This window comes from Lepidochelys kempii, chromosome 10 (assembly GCF_965140265.1).
Source record: "Lepidochelys kempii isolate rLepKem1 chromosome 10, rLepKem1.hap2, whole genome shotgun sequence".
NCBI lineage: Eukaryota > Metazoa > Chordata > Testudines > Cheloniidae > Lepidochelys > Lepidochelys kempii.
Genome location: NC_133265.1, coordinates 81855051 through 81868660, shown reverse-complemented (window position 1 = coordinate 81868660; position 13610 = coordinate 81855051).

The window sequence follows — 13610 nt, the reverse complement described above, 5'->3', positions numbered from 1 at the left end:
CATAGCACTTAAGGAGACCACCCCCCATAGATTCTCTGCTCTACCTTTTTCTGCTGATAGTAGTTGCTGGAAATAGCAGCGAGGAAAAACACAGAGGGCGACATATGATGTCACAGGCCTTTTAAACCCAACAGTAAGAGAAATGCCAGTACTAGATTGTAATGAGCAATTTGTATCCTATATAAATAATTCAGATTTATTGTTATTTAGCACTGTGTGGTTATTCCTGGCTGCCAGCCAGGGAAAGACTGAGTCAATGTGGCTCTAGAGATTTTTCTGTTCATCAGCTAATCCAGCTGTCTTCAGTTTCCATTACTTCATGGGGACGTTGAAAATAGATGTTCCGTAGAAGTTCCTGATTGTTCTGCACCAGGACTCAGAGGGAAGGATGATGGGGTTATATTAATTATTAACAACTAATTAATAATGGCAATTGGCTATATTTTTATTAATTTGCTCAAGGATTTTTTAAAATGTATATTTTACAGTTTAAAAATGATCCCCCAGCATGTTCTCCCCTTATGTGTTTGAACCAGATTCAACTGAGGGCTCAATCTGACGGCTCTTACAAAGGTGAAATTCCCCTGAAATCAGAAGACATTCCCCCAAGCAAGGATTGCAGAATCCAGGCCTGTAAGGCTAGACTGTGTCCACCCCTTGGTAGGTACCCAAGAATGGGAGGGGATGCAAGGCACCTGCTCCCCATTCTTGGCACAGGCCTAGGCTTTGCACTTAGGGCCTAGACTGGGGCAGTCTTTGCACTTGTCTCTCCATCTGGGAAAAGAAGAACCTGGCTCCACCAAGGCCAGAAGAGCAGGGGCCAGGGGAACAAAATGCATGTTGGATCTGTTCAGAGGGATGCTACAGAAGCCAGAGGCCTCATGTATTCCCAGGGTGGTGCACCAGCCTAACTCTCAATAGCTCCAGGAGCTCTTGCGGGGGAAGAGCCATAAGGTAACCGTTCGTTTGGAGAAAAAGTCCCTTCCTGAGAAGCAGCTCTGCAGAGTTCAGGGTTGCAGGGGTAGAAGCAGATATTATGATGCATCTGGTTAGCAGAAGTGGGTAAAATTCACTAAGCTGAGTAGTGAAGAACAACACACAGCGGGTGTGTTGTGGAGGAGGTTTTCACTATATTTTAGGATGGGTTTTAATTTACCATTCAAATTAGCCTTCCTGTGCAAAGGATTGAGTGTTCGATCTAACAGAGACCATCCTTTCAACTCCCGGGCATACCTCTGTTACAGGACTCGGCTTCTCTACCCTACCTGCACAGCCGTACACACTGGAGAGGGCTGCACATTCCTGCAGCAGGACCTATCCTGGCTCACCCAATCTACAGTGCTGTACAACAGCTGCAGTTTGGCCAACATGCCAGAGATTGAACTGGAGACCTCCAGAGTTGAAAGTACGAGTCTCCACAGCTTGAGCTAAAGCCCCAGGCTCTGGAGTTGGGGCCGTCACAGACTCATAGTCTCTATGAATCAGACACAACACACGCTGGCCAGTGGGTTACAGTGGCACATCGGCTTTTGCACATTAGGGCTAACATGGTAAACTGCCCAAGCGCCGCATAAGGGCTCCCAGTCCCACATGCGTTGGGCAGGCTCTGAGGAAGAACAGGAAGCACAGTATCCAGAATGCAAGAAGGAACTGCACGGCAGAACTGTCCCGTGGGCGTCTTTACTCTGAGCAGGCAGGGGCCGGGTGGATAACTGAGCTTTGCTGAGCTGTAAAAAAAATTTTTAAAAAGGCAAAACATCTAACTCACTCATGAGGCAGGAGTGGAGGAGTTGGAGCAAGGTGACAGCCAAGGAGTAGGGTTGGAATGAGACAGGTGGCAAGTGGGCATATGTTTCTGCCAACTTTGGCTGCAAATATGACAGTTGGGAGACAGAGTCAAGGGCTTGGCGGAGGAAGGGGGGGTGCCTTTCCACCCCTCAGTGCACGTGTGAGTCTTGTCAACGTTAATGGGAGTTATGCACACCCAGCAAGGGGAGAATAGACAGACTATAGAAACCAGACTCCTTTCCTGGGAGTCTGTGCTGCCTTGAATAGGGCTGCGCAGGGTGGAAATCACCAAGGGATTAGGCCTGTAGAGAGGAGTCTCATCTGCAAGGGGTTTAGTGTCTTCTCAGGGTGTAACTGAAGATTGGCTTTGGCCTGAGATAACAAGAGAGGAGTTTGCGGCCAGTGCTGTGAACACACTGAAGACAAGGGGTTGGCCCTGAGGCATGTGACTGCCACTCAGTCCCGCAGAGGGAAGAGCTGCACTGGCCTGGCTGATTCTGGGGACAGGCTGCTGGCTGTTAGAGGGAGCACAGAGCCATTTGCTGCCTGGTCCTGCAGAGAGTTAGACCGGAGCAAGGAAGCCCTGCAAACTAACTCCCTGCCTCCTGCACTGGCTTGTTGAGATTCCCAACCCTTCTGCCTCACTCTCTGAAGTCCTGCAAAGGCTAACACAGCCCTGGGGCCCTAGGAGACCCCCTGGAGCAGCCTACAGGGGTAAGTGAAGGCAGCCAGGGCTAACCAAGGGCTCCTAAGAAACAGGTGCTTCTGGGTGGGATGGTTTTAGTAGGACACCCTGGTGGCCTGTGGGGACTGAGGGTGTGTCTGTGGGCTAGTGAATCTCAGTGCTGGGCATGCAGCTCAGAGACAGACAAGGGTCCCTTGGGACTCTCACTGTCCATCCCGATGAGAGAGGTCTCCCTTGTCATGCCCCAGTTGCCCCACTACCATCTATGGCCGCAGGGGTGGGAGCTACTGGATACCCGCTCTGGGGAGCAGACTGTCTCAATGCAGACAGTGAAGTAGACACAGTCTTCCCGGTTCTAACATCACAGGATGAGTCAATTCTAGGAAATCAGAGAAAGCTTTGAGCTTGACACCATGGGGGTAAAGTACCCACCACAGGCCGAATCCTGTCCCCTCTTCATGCTCAAGTAGCAGGTGTAATGCATGGGGCCAGGGAGATTGGTGCATCATAGTGTCTGCTGGGGCACCAGGGGTAGAAATCCTTCCCATACCAGAAGGCTAGTGGGATGGATCAGCAGCGAACCCTAGAGTCCTGGTGGAAATGGAGCCGCCCCTGGATGAAATTCACTGCTCCCTGCATGGAACCAGCCTGGCTCTGCTGAGGGGCAGATCCACCAGGCTCGTCAGCAAATCCAGCTGTGCAGGAGCATGCAGGAGCCAGGCCGGGCTTCTGATCTCCAGGGCTCACCCGGGATGGCCAGAAGCTGCCTGCCTGGGCTCTCCAAATCCTGCCCCCAGTACGCCACACAGCAAAGCCAGCCCAGCTCCGGTGAGCCCAAGGCTCCAGCCACTCAGAGGAGTGGGGCAGGACTCACCCCTCTCAGGGTTGGATCCTCACTTATGGCTGTCACCGACAGGGAGCCAGCAAAGCTAGATTCTGGAATGGCAACCCATCGTCAGCTGAGTCACTCCACCACATTGTTAGGGGCTTATTCCTTCACCCGCTTACTTCATTGGTCCTTCTCACATGAACAGAGAGCAACAATACCCGAAGTCCAAAGGTGCAAACAATTGGATGTTTTTTGGGGTGACCAGCAAGCAATGATTCCAGTTTCCTTCCTTAGTATCCCCCTTCCCAGCTCTGACACCACAGAGCCTTACACTTGCATCCCTGTTCCCATTCCTGCCCTTAGCCAAACAGGATTCCAATTTCCCCACCCCCATTCCCTGTTCCCATTCCCCCCCTTACTTCCTGATTGACTGCAGACTATATAGTAAAACTTGAGTTCTGCTTAGCTATACCTTGACCTATCATTTTCCTGAAATTTAACTAACCAATCCTAACATATTGTAACATGATTATTTAACCAATTATATCCCACCACCTTAATTAGTTTACACCCAGCAAAATTAATTATACAGGAGACAGAAACAATCACAGAACCAGACAGAGATTATACAGACAAACAATAGGGAAATGGGGACTACAATGATAGAACAACACAGAAATGAGGATTTCCCATCCCAGCTATGGATAAGTGAGTTCTTGCCAGACAGGATGCTATCAAACTAAGTTTCCTTTTACATTTTCTAGGCACTTCCCTTTCTCTGGAGGTGATAGGCATTATCAGGACAGGATTGTATCCTAACAGCCCAATAGCTCAATGTGACTAGTTTGGAATGTGAGGAGGTGACCAGTCGCTTCCCAGCTTATGGCAGCCTCTGCTGCTTAGCCAAAGGCCTTAGCCTAAGAACAGGGCCTCAGACTGTCTCAGTGAGAAAAGGCCTTAGACAGTCAGACAGTGATTTGGATTCTCTTTTTTATACCTCTAGAACTAGCTAAGTGATAAGAATACACCTAAATTCTTAAGAGTATAGGCCTTTACAGATAGGCCTGAAATATATCCTAACACACATCACAGCTGCCATCTGGGCTGGAAGTCATCTCCTCCTTCCTGCTTTAACTCCTCGTATCATCCTTAGCATGGTCACATCCAGGGTCACAGCACCGCCCTCTACTTTCTTCATGCCCACTCATCTCGTTCCATAGCTCCGATGTTTAATATTAGACAGTGTATTGGCGAGGCAAAAGCCACCGCTGCAGACCCACGTTCTAGCCAGAGCAGGGTCAGCACCAGCATGTCGATCCCCCAGCTAGAGTAGTTGCAGCTACCTGTTTAGAGAGTGATGCCTCAGCCACTAGTCTGTACCACCTAAACTCAAGAAATACAGGACCAAGGCCTGGATTCCTCACTCCAATTACCTCTCCCTGAACCCAGTGGAACTTTGCAGAATAACAGATTGTCGAGCAACAAGGGTTTGGCCTGTAGTTTGCAAGGCCACGTGGGGACCCAATCCTGCCCCCCTCATGTCAGTAGTCAAGCTCCTGTTTATTTCAGTGGAAGCAGGATTGGGCCTTAGCACTGAGATGCGGGGACGGGGGAAGAAGTTTGGTCTCTGAATAGGCCACAGTGACTTTTGGCTGCGCTGGACGCTTTGTCTTAGCGGGCAAAGGAATCATACATCAACGCAGAGCTTGGAGAAGGATCTCGTTAAAATGGTGACGTTGCTGGAGGGTCAGAGGGCTCCTTCCACAGCCAAAGTTCTCAGCACCTTGGACGGTGCCAGACCACTCCTGCTCCAGCAGCCAGGTCTCCTTCCCACCCCAGCCCAAACCTGGGAGTGCAAAACAAAAGGTGATCAGCTGTTACACTGGTATTTGAACCCAGCCCGTGGTATGAAGATCAGCATCCTGTAGCTAAAACCAAGAATTAGGAACAGGAAGTCCAGCTTTTCTGGATGCTAACTCTAGACAATCAGCCACGGAAAGATTGATAAAGCTATTACAACCCGCTTACGGCATCCAGTCATGAATCTCATTCAGTTGGATTCCCAGCTATAATTCTGCGAGAGAACACAAATGAGTGCCAAGATAAAATTCACCCAGAGCCTCATTATTCAGCACAGGAACAATGCCTGCATTTGCACAAATGCAGGTCGCTGGACTGATTTGGCTTCTGCAGCACAAGGGATGAAGCTTAACACAGAAAACAAGGACTTGGACTGGTAACGCTGGGTACAGCTGAAATGAGACATATTATTATTATGTATTGCAAGTTTCTGCAAAGGGACAGCTGGGTGCCAACATCTTGCTCAGATTTCAGAGTAACAGCCGTGTTAGTCTGTATTCGCAAAAAGAAAAGGAGGACTTGTGGCACCTTAGAGACTAACCAATTTATTTGAGCATAAGCTTTCGTGAGCTACAGCTCCCTTCATCGGATGCATAGTGAGCAGTTAATCACCCATTGACTTTCAATGGGTGATTAACTGCCTTTTGTGTTCTGAAAGTACTCTCCCTTAGGGCAGTTCTGCTCTTAAAACACTGGTCAGTTTGGTCAGTTTGGATGAGCTATTACCAGCAGGAGAGTGAGTTTGTGTGTGTATGGGGGTGGGGGGGATGTGAGAAAACCTGGATTTGTGCAGGAAATAGCCCAACTTGATTGTCATGCACATTGTGTAAAGAGTTGTCACTTTGGATGGGCTATCACCAGCAGGAGAGTGAATTTGTGTGGGGGCGTGGAGGGTGAGAAAACCTGGATTTGTGCTGGAAATGGCCTACCTGATGATCACTTTAGATAAGCTATTACCAGCAGGACAGTGGGGTGGGAGGAGGTATTGGTTCATATTCTCTGTGTATATATAAAGCCTGCTGCAGTTTCCACGATATGCATCTGATGAAGTGAGCTGTAGCTCATGAAAGCTTATGCTCTAATAAATTGGTTAGTCTCTAAGGTGCCACAAGTACTCCTTTTCTTCTTAAAACACTGCAGCTTTGCCACTGTAGGACTTCAGTGAAGATGCTCCTACGTGGATGGGAGAGCTGCCGTTGGCATAGTGAGTCCACCTCCGCGAGAGGCAGTAGCTGTGTTGGCAGGAGAAGTCCTCCCATCACCACACTGCTGTCTACACCAGGGGTGAGGTCAGTATAACTGTCATAGAATCATAGAATATCAGGGTTGGAAGGGACCTCAGGAGGTCATCTAGTCCAACCCCCTGCTCAAAGCAGAACTGATCCCCAATTAAATCATCCCAGCCAGGGCTTTGTCAAGCCTGACCTTAAAAACTTCTAAGGAAGGCGATTCTACCACCTCCCTAGGTAACGCATTCCAGTGTTTCACCACCCTCCTAGTGAAAAAGTTTTTCCTAATATCCAACCTAAATCTCCCCCACTGCAACTTGAGACCATTACTCCTTGTCCTGTCGTCCGCTACCACTGAGAATAGTCTAGATCCATCATCTTTGGAACCACCTTTCAGGTAGTTGAAAGCAGCTATCAAATCTCCCATCATTCTTCTCTTCTGGAGACTAAACAATCCCAGTTCCCTCAGCCTCTCCTCATAAGTCATGTGTTCCAGTCCCCTAATCATTTTTGTTGCCCTCCGCTGGACTCTCCAATTTTTCCACATCCTTCTTGTAGTGTGGGGCCCAAAACTGGACACAGTACTCCAGATGAGGCCTCACCAATGTCGAATAGAAGGGAACGATCACGTCCCTCAGTCTGCTGGCAATGCCCCTGCTTATACATCCCAAAATGCCAGTGGCCTTCTTGGCTACAAGGGCACACTGACAGGTTTCAGAGTAAGGGCACACTGTTGACTCATATCCAGCTTCTCGGCCACTGTAACCCCTAGGTCCTTTTCTGCAGAACTGCTGCCTAGCCATTCGGTCCCTAGTCTGTAGTGGTGCATTGGATTCTTCCGTCCTAAGTGCAGGACTCTGCACTTGTCCTTGTTGAACCTCATCAGATTTCTTTTGGCCCAATCCTCTAATTTGTCTAGGTCCCTCTGTATCCTATCCCTACCCTCCAGCGTATCTACCACTCCTCCCAGTTTAGTGTCGTCTGCAAACTTGCTGAGGGTGCAATCCACACCATCCTCCAGATCATTAATGAAGATATTGAACAAAACCGGCCCCAGGACCGACCCTTGGGGCACTCCGCTTGATACCGGCTGCCAACTAGACATGGAGCCATTGATCACTACACGTTGAGCCCGACAATCTAGCCAATTTTCTACCCACCTTACAGTGCATTCATCCAGCCCATACTTCTTTAACTTGCTGACAAGAATATTGTGGGAAACAGTGTCAAAAGCTTTGCTAAAGTCAGGGAACAACACATCCACTGCTTTCCCTTCATCCACAGAACCAGTTGTCTCATCATAGGAGGCAACTGTCACTGAGGGGTGTGGATTTTTCCGGTAAAACCATCGTTGGAGCTAGTGGGATTTTGCCTGAGTGCAGACAGATGTTACCAGGATCTGGCCTGAGGTGGAACATTTTCAATCCTCTACCCTGCAACACAGAAAGGAGGGGTGACGGCCTCAAGTGACGGCGGCTGCACGACCAGGCTTTCCGCCCACAGAAAGAGCACCAGTTAATGAACTATGATCTAGATTAATCCCAACCTCTGAGATGCCTCGCTCAGCGTAGACCCTGCTGCAGACCTCCACCAGGTCTAGGAGTGGAGATTGAAAAGCCCCTCTACCAGCAGCCTAAAAAGTGGGTAGGGAGCTGATTGGGCACATCCCCCTGGCTGCCTTCACCATATGGGGTTGTAAAGAGCCCTAATCACAACCCTGATGGGAGGCAACCTTACCTGGTTTCTCTTGCCATGAATCCACCTTGGGCATCTGGAGATGCAAGTCACAGGGAGTCTGGCCCAAATCTGTCTCTGGAACTATTCTGGGATATGAAAGAATCAATGTGAAAACAGCAAACGTATGTGCCTGAGGTCGTTACGCCCCTTTAGTGAGTCCCTATGAAATATATATTGTTTTTTCCCCAGAGCCCCCTGGTATTTCTGTTATTGGCAACGATGTCAAAGTCTGTATAGACCAAAAAAAAGATGGAGGCAAATTTCACAAGGGAAAACGAAGGAATCTGCGTCACCTCGTTTCAGTCAGAGAGGCTCAGGGTCCTGGGCCAGAACTAGGTGTTGCTATTAGGCTGTGGGTGGCCGTAGAAGACTTCCCAGCATTCAATGCTTTGGTGAAGACAGCTGTGAATTCTCTCTTTGCGAAGTTGCAATGAATTAAAATGAAAGGTGTCTCAGCAGAAAAAGGTAGAGCAGCAAAAAGAGATAATGGTAGAAAATGCAACAAGAGAAGTAAACACCCTGATAATGTGCCGAGACAAGTTGGTTGAGTGGCAGGTGTTCAGGCCACTGTGCTGCCAATGGAAAAAGGCGGCCATGCAAGTCAAGGCTGAGAGCAGAATCAGCTTTCCGGGCCCTGCAATGGCAGAAGCAGGACGTGCCATCTGGACCACAGCTTTGCTTCCTGTCAACTAAGCCATGAAGAGGCATTTTGTGTCAAGTCTCAGAGGGAGCCAATTCCCTCTTCTCCCAGCCAAAGGTGAGATGCAGCGACAACAGCTGCTAAATGAGGAGTGGTACATTGGCTCCAAATTTGTGAATAACCTAGAGACTTGTTCTTGCTTCGGGGCCCTGACGTGAGCAGTCGAGTCTGTACATTTGCCAGCCTGCACTCTAATACACAATGGCAGACATAATGGCTCCTTGGAGAAAAATAACACATGTGTACTGCAAACAGAGGCATCTTTTCCTGCCCCTAACACTATACTATAAAGTTATTGCAGGGAGAGGATCACGCAACAAATCCCCTACCTGTCAAACATCACACTGATAAGCTACAAAGCCGCAGTTTGGCAGTCACAAAAACTGACTATAGCTGCACGGCTGGGCTGATCTTTCATGGTGGAAAGTCACTAATTGATTACGTTGCCATAAAGAACTCCTGCCTTCCATCTGATTGTATTGACAGGAACCCCTGCCATCAGCGCCAGACAATAAAGAAATAATTCTTCTCTTAATGTTATATTCCTGCAATGAATACCAAAACAGCCCACAACAATCTTCCTATTCACCTGCCCATCCCCTTGCCCTGAGCAATTCCCCTGTCCTATCTGACTCTAATGAGAATACATTAGACAGGGCTAATGCGGCTTCCAGATCTCTAGGTGTTTATTGTATTTCTAGGGGAATGACAGCATCCTGAACGGGGCATTTTCCCAATATACCAGCATCAAACTGTATGTGAATGTAACCAGGTCGTGCTCCAAGGCCCTACCCAGAGCTCTCTAGCCATCCCGACAGGGCATAGAAATGTTAATCTCTCACTACTACCTTTAGATGATGGGCACAGACCAGGAACCTTTGCATAATACAATGCCGGGCTTTCTTTTCCTTTTTCTTTTCCTGTTCTAGAAGCAGGCCTAGAGCTCTCACGTGGGTTTGTATGTTAGACAAGGCCAGATCTTCAGCTAGTGTAAATAGGGTCACTCCACAGAAGTACCAGAGTAGATTCCCACGAGCTGAGGATCCAGGAAATACACTTTCACACGAATGAAAGCTTCCAATAGTTCCATGTCTATGTTGCTAAAGTGGGATCATGTTTTGTTTTACATATGTAATCTAGTGTGTTGGCGCCAGGGCCGGGAGTCAGGACTCCTGGGTTCTGTTCCTGGCCATGCCGCCATCTTGCTCTGTGACCTTGGACAAGTCGTTTAGACCAAAAAAGTCAAACCTGGGTGCCCAAAGCAGCATATATATATGCACTAAAAATAAACACAACCTCATTTTTGAGTGCCTCTGAAAGGCCACATTTATTAAGGTGCCAGTTTATGACTTTAAGCGCTTAGCTTTGAGCGCCCAATTTGGACTATGTTGGGTTTAATTCTCTCGGTGCCTCAATTTACCCATCTGTGAAATGCATATAATAATACTTAGCTGCATCACAGGATTTAATCCTGCTTAATTAATATGTGCAGAGTGCTTTGAGATTCTCAGATGAAAGACATAGACCTGCAGAGAAATCTTATCCTGCTCTCTTGAAACAGCACACCTAAGAACTAGAGACAGTATTTACTCCCAGCTCATTGAATTCGGGCAGACTTGGAGCCTTTAAACGGCCTGCGTTACGTTTGATGCTCTCTGTCACAATCTGATCGAGATCTTTGGCAGAAAAGTGACATATAAGCAGGGCAGACAGGCTCTGAATTATTGATATTCCAGGAAGCTGTAGCCGGGCTGCCATGTATTATCAGGACAGGAAAGTTAATGACTATTTTAATCAAAAACTTGAAGAGAATGTAATTACGATGCTCAAATCTGTTCAAAATACTCCAGCACTGCTGTTGGTGACCACATACAAAAGAGCCGGTAGCAAAGTTGGTTTCAGAACAACATAGTAATGTACCATGTAAGACCACTGATCTCTTGGACATACTTCCAAAGAGGCATGAAACTCCAGGAAATGATTATAAGAGACACTGTGCCATAACAACACAGACTGCTCTTTCTGCAAAGTCAAATACACCTTCACGAATTCATTGTTCATTCTTAAAGACTTCTTAGGCAGCCAGCCCAAACGATCTGGGCATAAAAAATTAAGTTACTTCCTTGCAAATAATTCCTATGAATAAATGTTTCAAATGAACCTTTGGATATAGCATTATGCACATACTGTGCTAGTTATTGCTGACAGGAGTGGAGGTTTACAGTGGAAAATTACTGCCCCATGCTGGGAAGCACCAAGTGACAGCGCAGTAACACATCTGAAGCCAAGCTGGAGAAACACAGCAGAAAAGTTTACCTCATTATTCCTGCCAGCTGGTTCCGCTCATCTGCACAGCCGCTGATAGTCGCTCATTTGAGCAAGCCCGGTTTGGTCTGCAAGCGTACCCGCAGAAGGCTGAAATGTCACAAATACTCATGCAAACAACTCTCAGGGAAGCATCCCTGCAGACAACCCAAAAGCTGCTTGTGACCGGGGAACGCAGAGGGAGAGGGGGGTCACAGCAATCAAATAAGCGGCAGGAGCAAGGAGATGATACTAGCATGGGTTCTCTCATCAGCACCACTATGCCAGATGGAAGAGAGGTCCTCCGCCTGGTGTTTCTTCAGGGGCATGGGTATGTAGAGCCCTGCATGGATACAAAATTTGTATCTGTATCCGATCCGCAAACGTGGCCCGCGGATAGAAAGCGGATAGCCTCAGCTTTGCAGGGCTCTCTAGACATGCCTCAGCATCCAGCTGTGTCGCTGGAGTCTGGCCAGGTTGTGAGGAGGGGTTTCTGCTGTGCCTGGGACCACCAGGCTGCATGAAGAGGTTTAGGCTGTGTGGCTGTGAAAGGTCACCCCCATTCAAGCCACCCAGTTTCACTTGAGTCCCCGAGCAACAGTGCCCAGGGTGTTGGGTGGAGAGCAGCGGCAACGCATCAGTGCGGGGGCAAGCAAGCACTAGCAGGCCTAGCATTAGTGGTGGAAGAGACCTGCATGCTGCCTGCAACGCAGGCATGGACCATGCGACAGCACCGGCCGGTCAGGGGCCGAGGATCAGCTGGGGAAGGAATGAGCCCTGCAGTCCCGAGACAAGGCGCTCCATGACAGCACGTTGCTGCTTCCTGCCTGCAAGCAGAAACCACAGAAGGCAGTGGCTGGAGGGAGGCTGGGAGGGTTTTGCCCTATATCTCTGGCATATACCCTGCTCTTGCAGTGGACACAGTGCAGGATTCTGCTGCACTAGCCGCCAGCTCCTGCTAGTGTTGCATCAATTAAGGCACACCGGTTTGAGGGGTAGTCGGCCTCCTGGCCCTGCCCCTATGGAAATGGGAGAGGCAACGACTTGGTTAGGTTGGTTTCGCCATTTTGTTACATTCAATATAAATAATTCTACACCAACAACTCGGAATGGTTCAAACCATCCTCCTGCTCGGCCAGTGTCCTCCGCTGTACCTTAATGCTTGCAAGTGACTGTGATTTATGTTGCCACAGCAAGAGGCAGGTGCTCCTGGTTGAAAATGGGTCAGTGTCGGTCTGTCAAATCCCAGTTTGCTTCTGTGGCAGGTTCACAAATGACAGTTGCGTGAGAAGTCGCTCTCCAGCCTAGGCACTTGAGGCCAGACCCTCCACTGGCACAGAGTGGCGTAGTCTCATGATACCAGTGGATCTCCATTGATTTTCATCATCTCCGTGTGGAGAGGTGTCTCTCGTTGGGGGCTTTCGCCTGCACTTAAGCACGAGTAACTTTACTTACGTGAGCCGTCCCGTTCTTTTCTGTAGCAGAGTCCACGAGCCACATCCTCAGCTGGTGCCAATTAGCTCCAATGGACCGAGCACGTCCCCACCAGCCAAGGGTCAGGCCCAACGTACTGATGGGTTGGAACAGCTCTCTCGTCTTTTCTTTTTTAATCTGACGCTGAGACACAAACCCCTGAAGGGGATTTAATCGATTGATGCAGACGAATTTTCACCTGGGAAAGCCTGAATCTTGCTGGGGTGACAGAAAATCTGTCATCGGCAATGAGCAAAGTTACTCGCATGCTTAAGTCTTTGGAGGGTCGGGGCCTTCGTACCAATGACAGAAGCAAGAAATACGACGAAAGACACAGCAGCGGGCAGTGGAAAGGCAAGTGCTGAATGGCCAAAAGCACCAAGGTCTAGCCGCACAGCACTGTACCTTCCTCTGCACGCCTCATCTGGAGCTGTCTTGTGCCCTAGTATTCTCCCAGCACTGCAATATGTATCCGGGATATAATGCCACCCACTCACTCACCACTTGTTGTTTGTCTGTTTTATTCCCATCCTCTTACCACGTTGTGAGACAGATGGCATCGGCCTCAATATTTCAGAAACACGTTAAGGATTGTTATTTCCTCCATCCCCTCCTTCAGCCTCCTGTCTGCCAGGGGAGGGAGAGAGAGAAAAGCCTGTTTCCTGAAAGGGTCTAATCGTTATTGGCCTGCAGCACCCAGGAACAAAGAACAGGAGGTGGAGGAGAAAGCAGAGGGCAACAGAGATGACATTTCTCTCTGGCTGATAAGGAAGCCTGTCTCCAGCAAGCAGCGGAAGAATGGCTGTTTTCTTTTTAAAATGGATCAAACAGTGCTGCATCTGCTCAGCATCTCCACTCTCAACACCTCTCTAATTTATACAGCATGCAGATCAGTCCATGCACAGACAGTCTGCCGCTGTCTAGGGCTGCGCTCTCGGCCAGATTCCTGTAGGAAAGCAAGGTTTGTTTTCGTTGGCTGCTGCGGAGAAAGGACGGCCTTGTGTC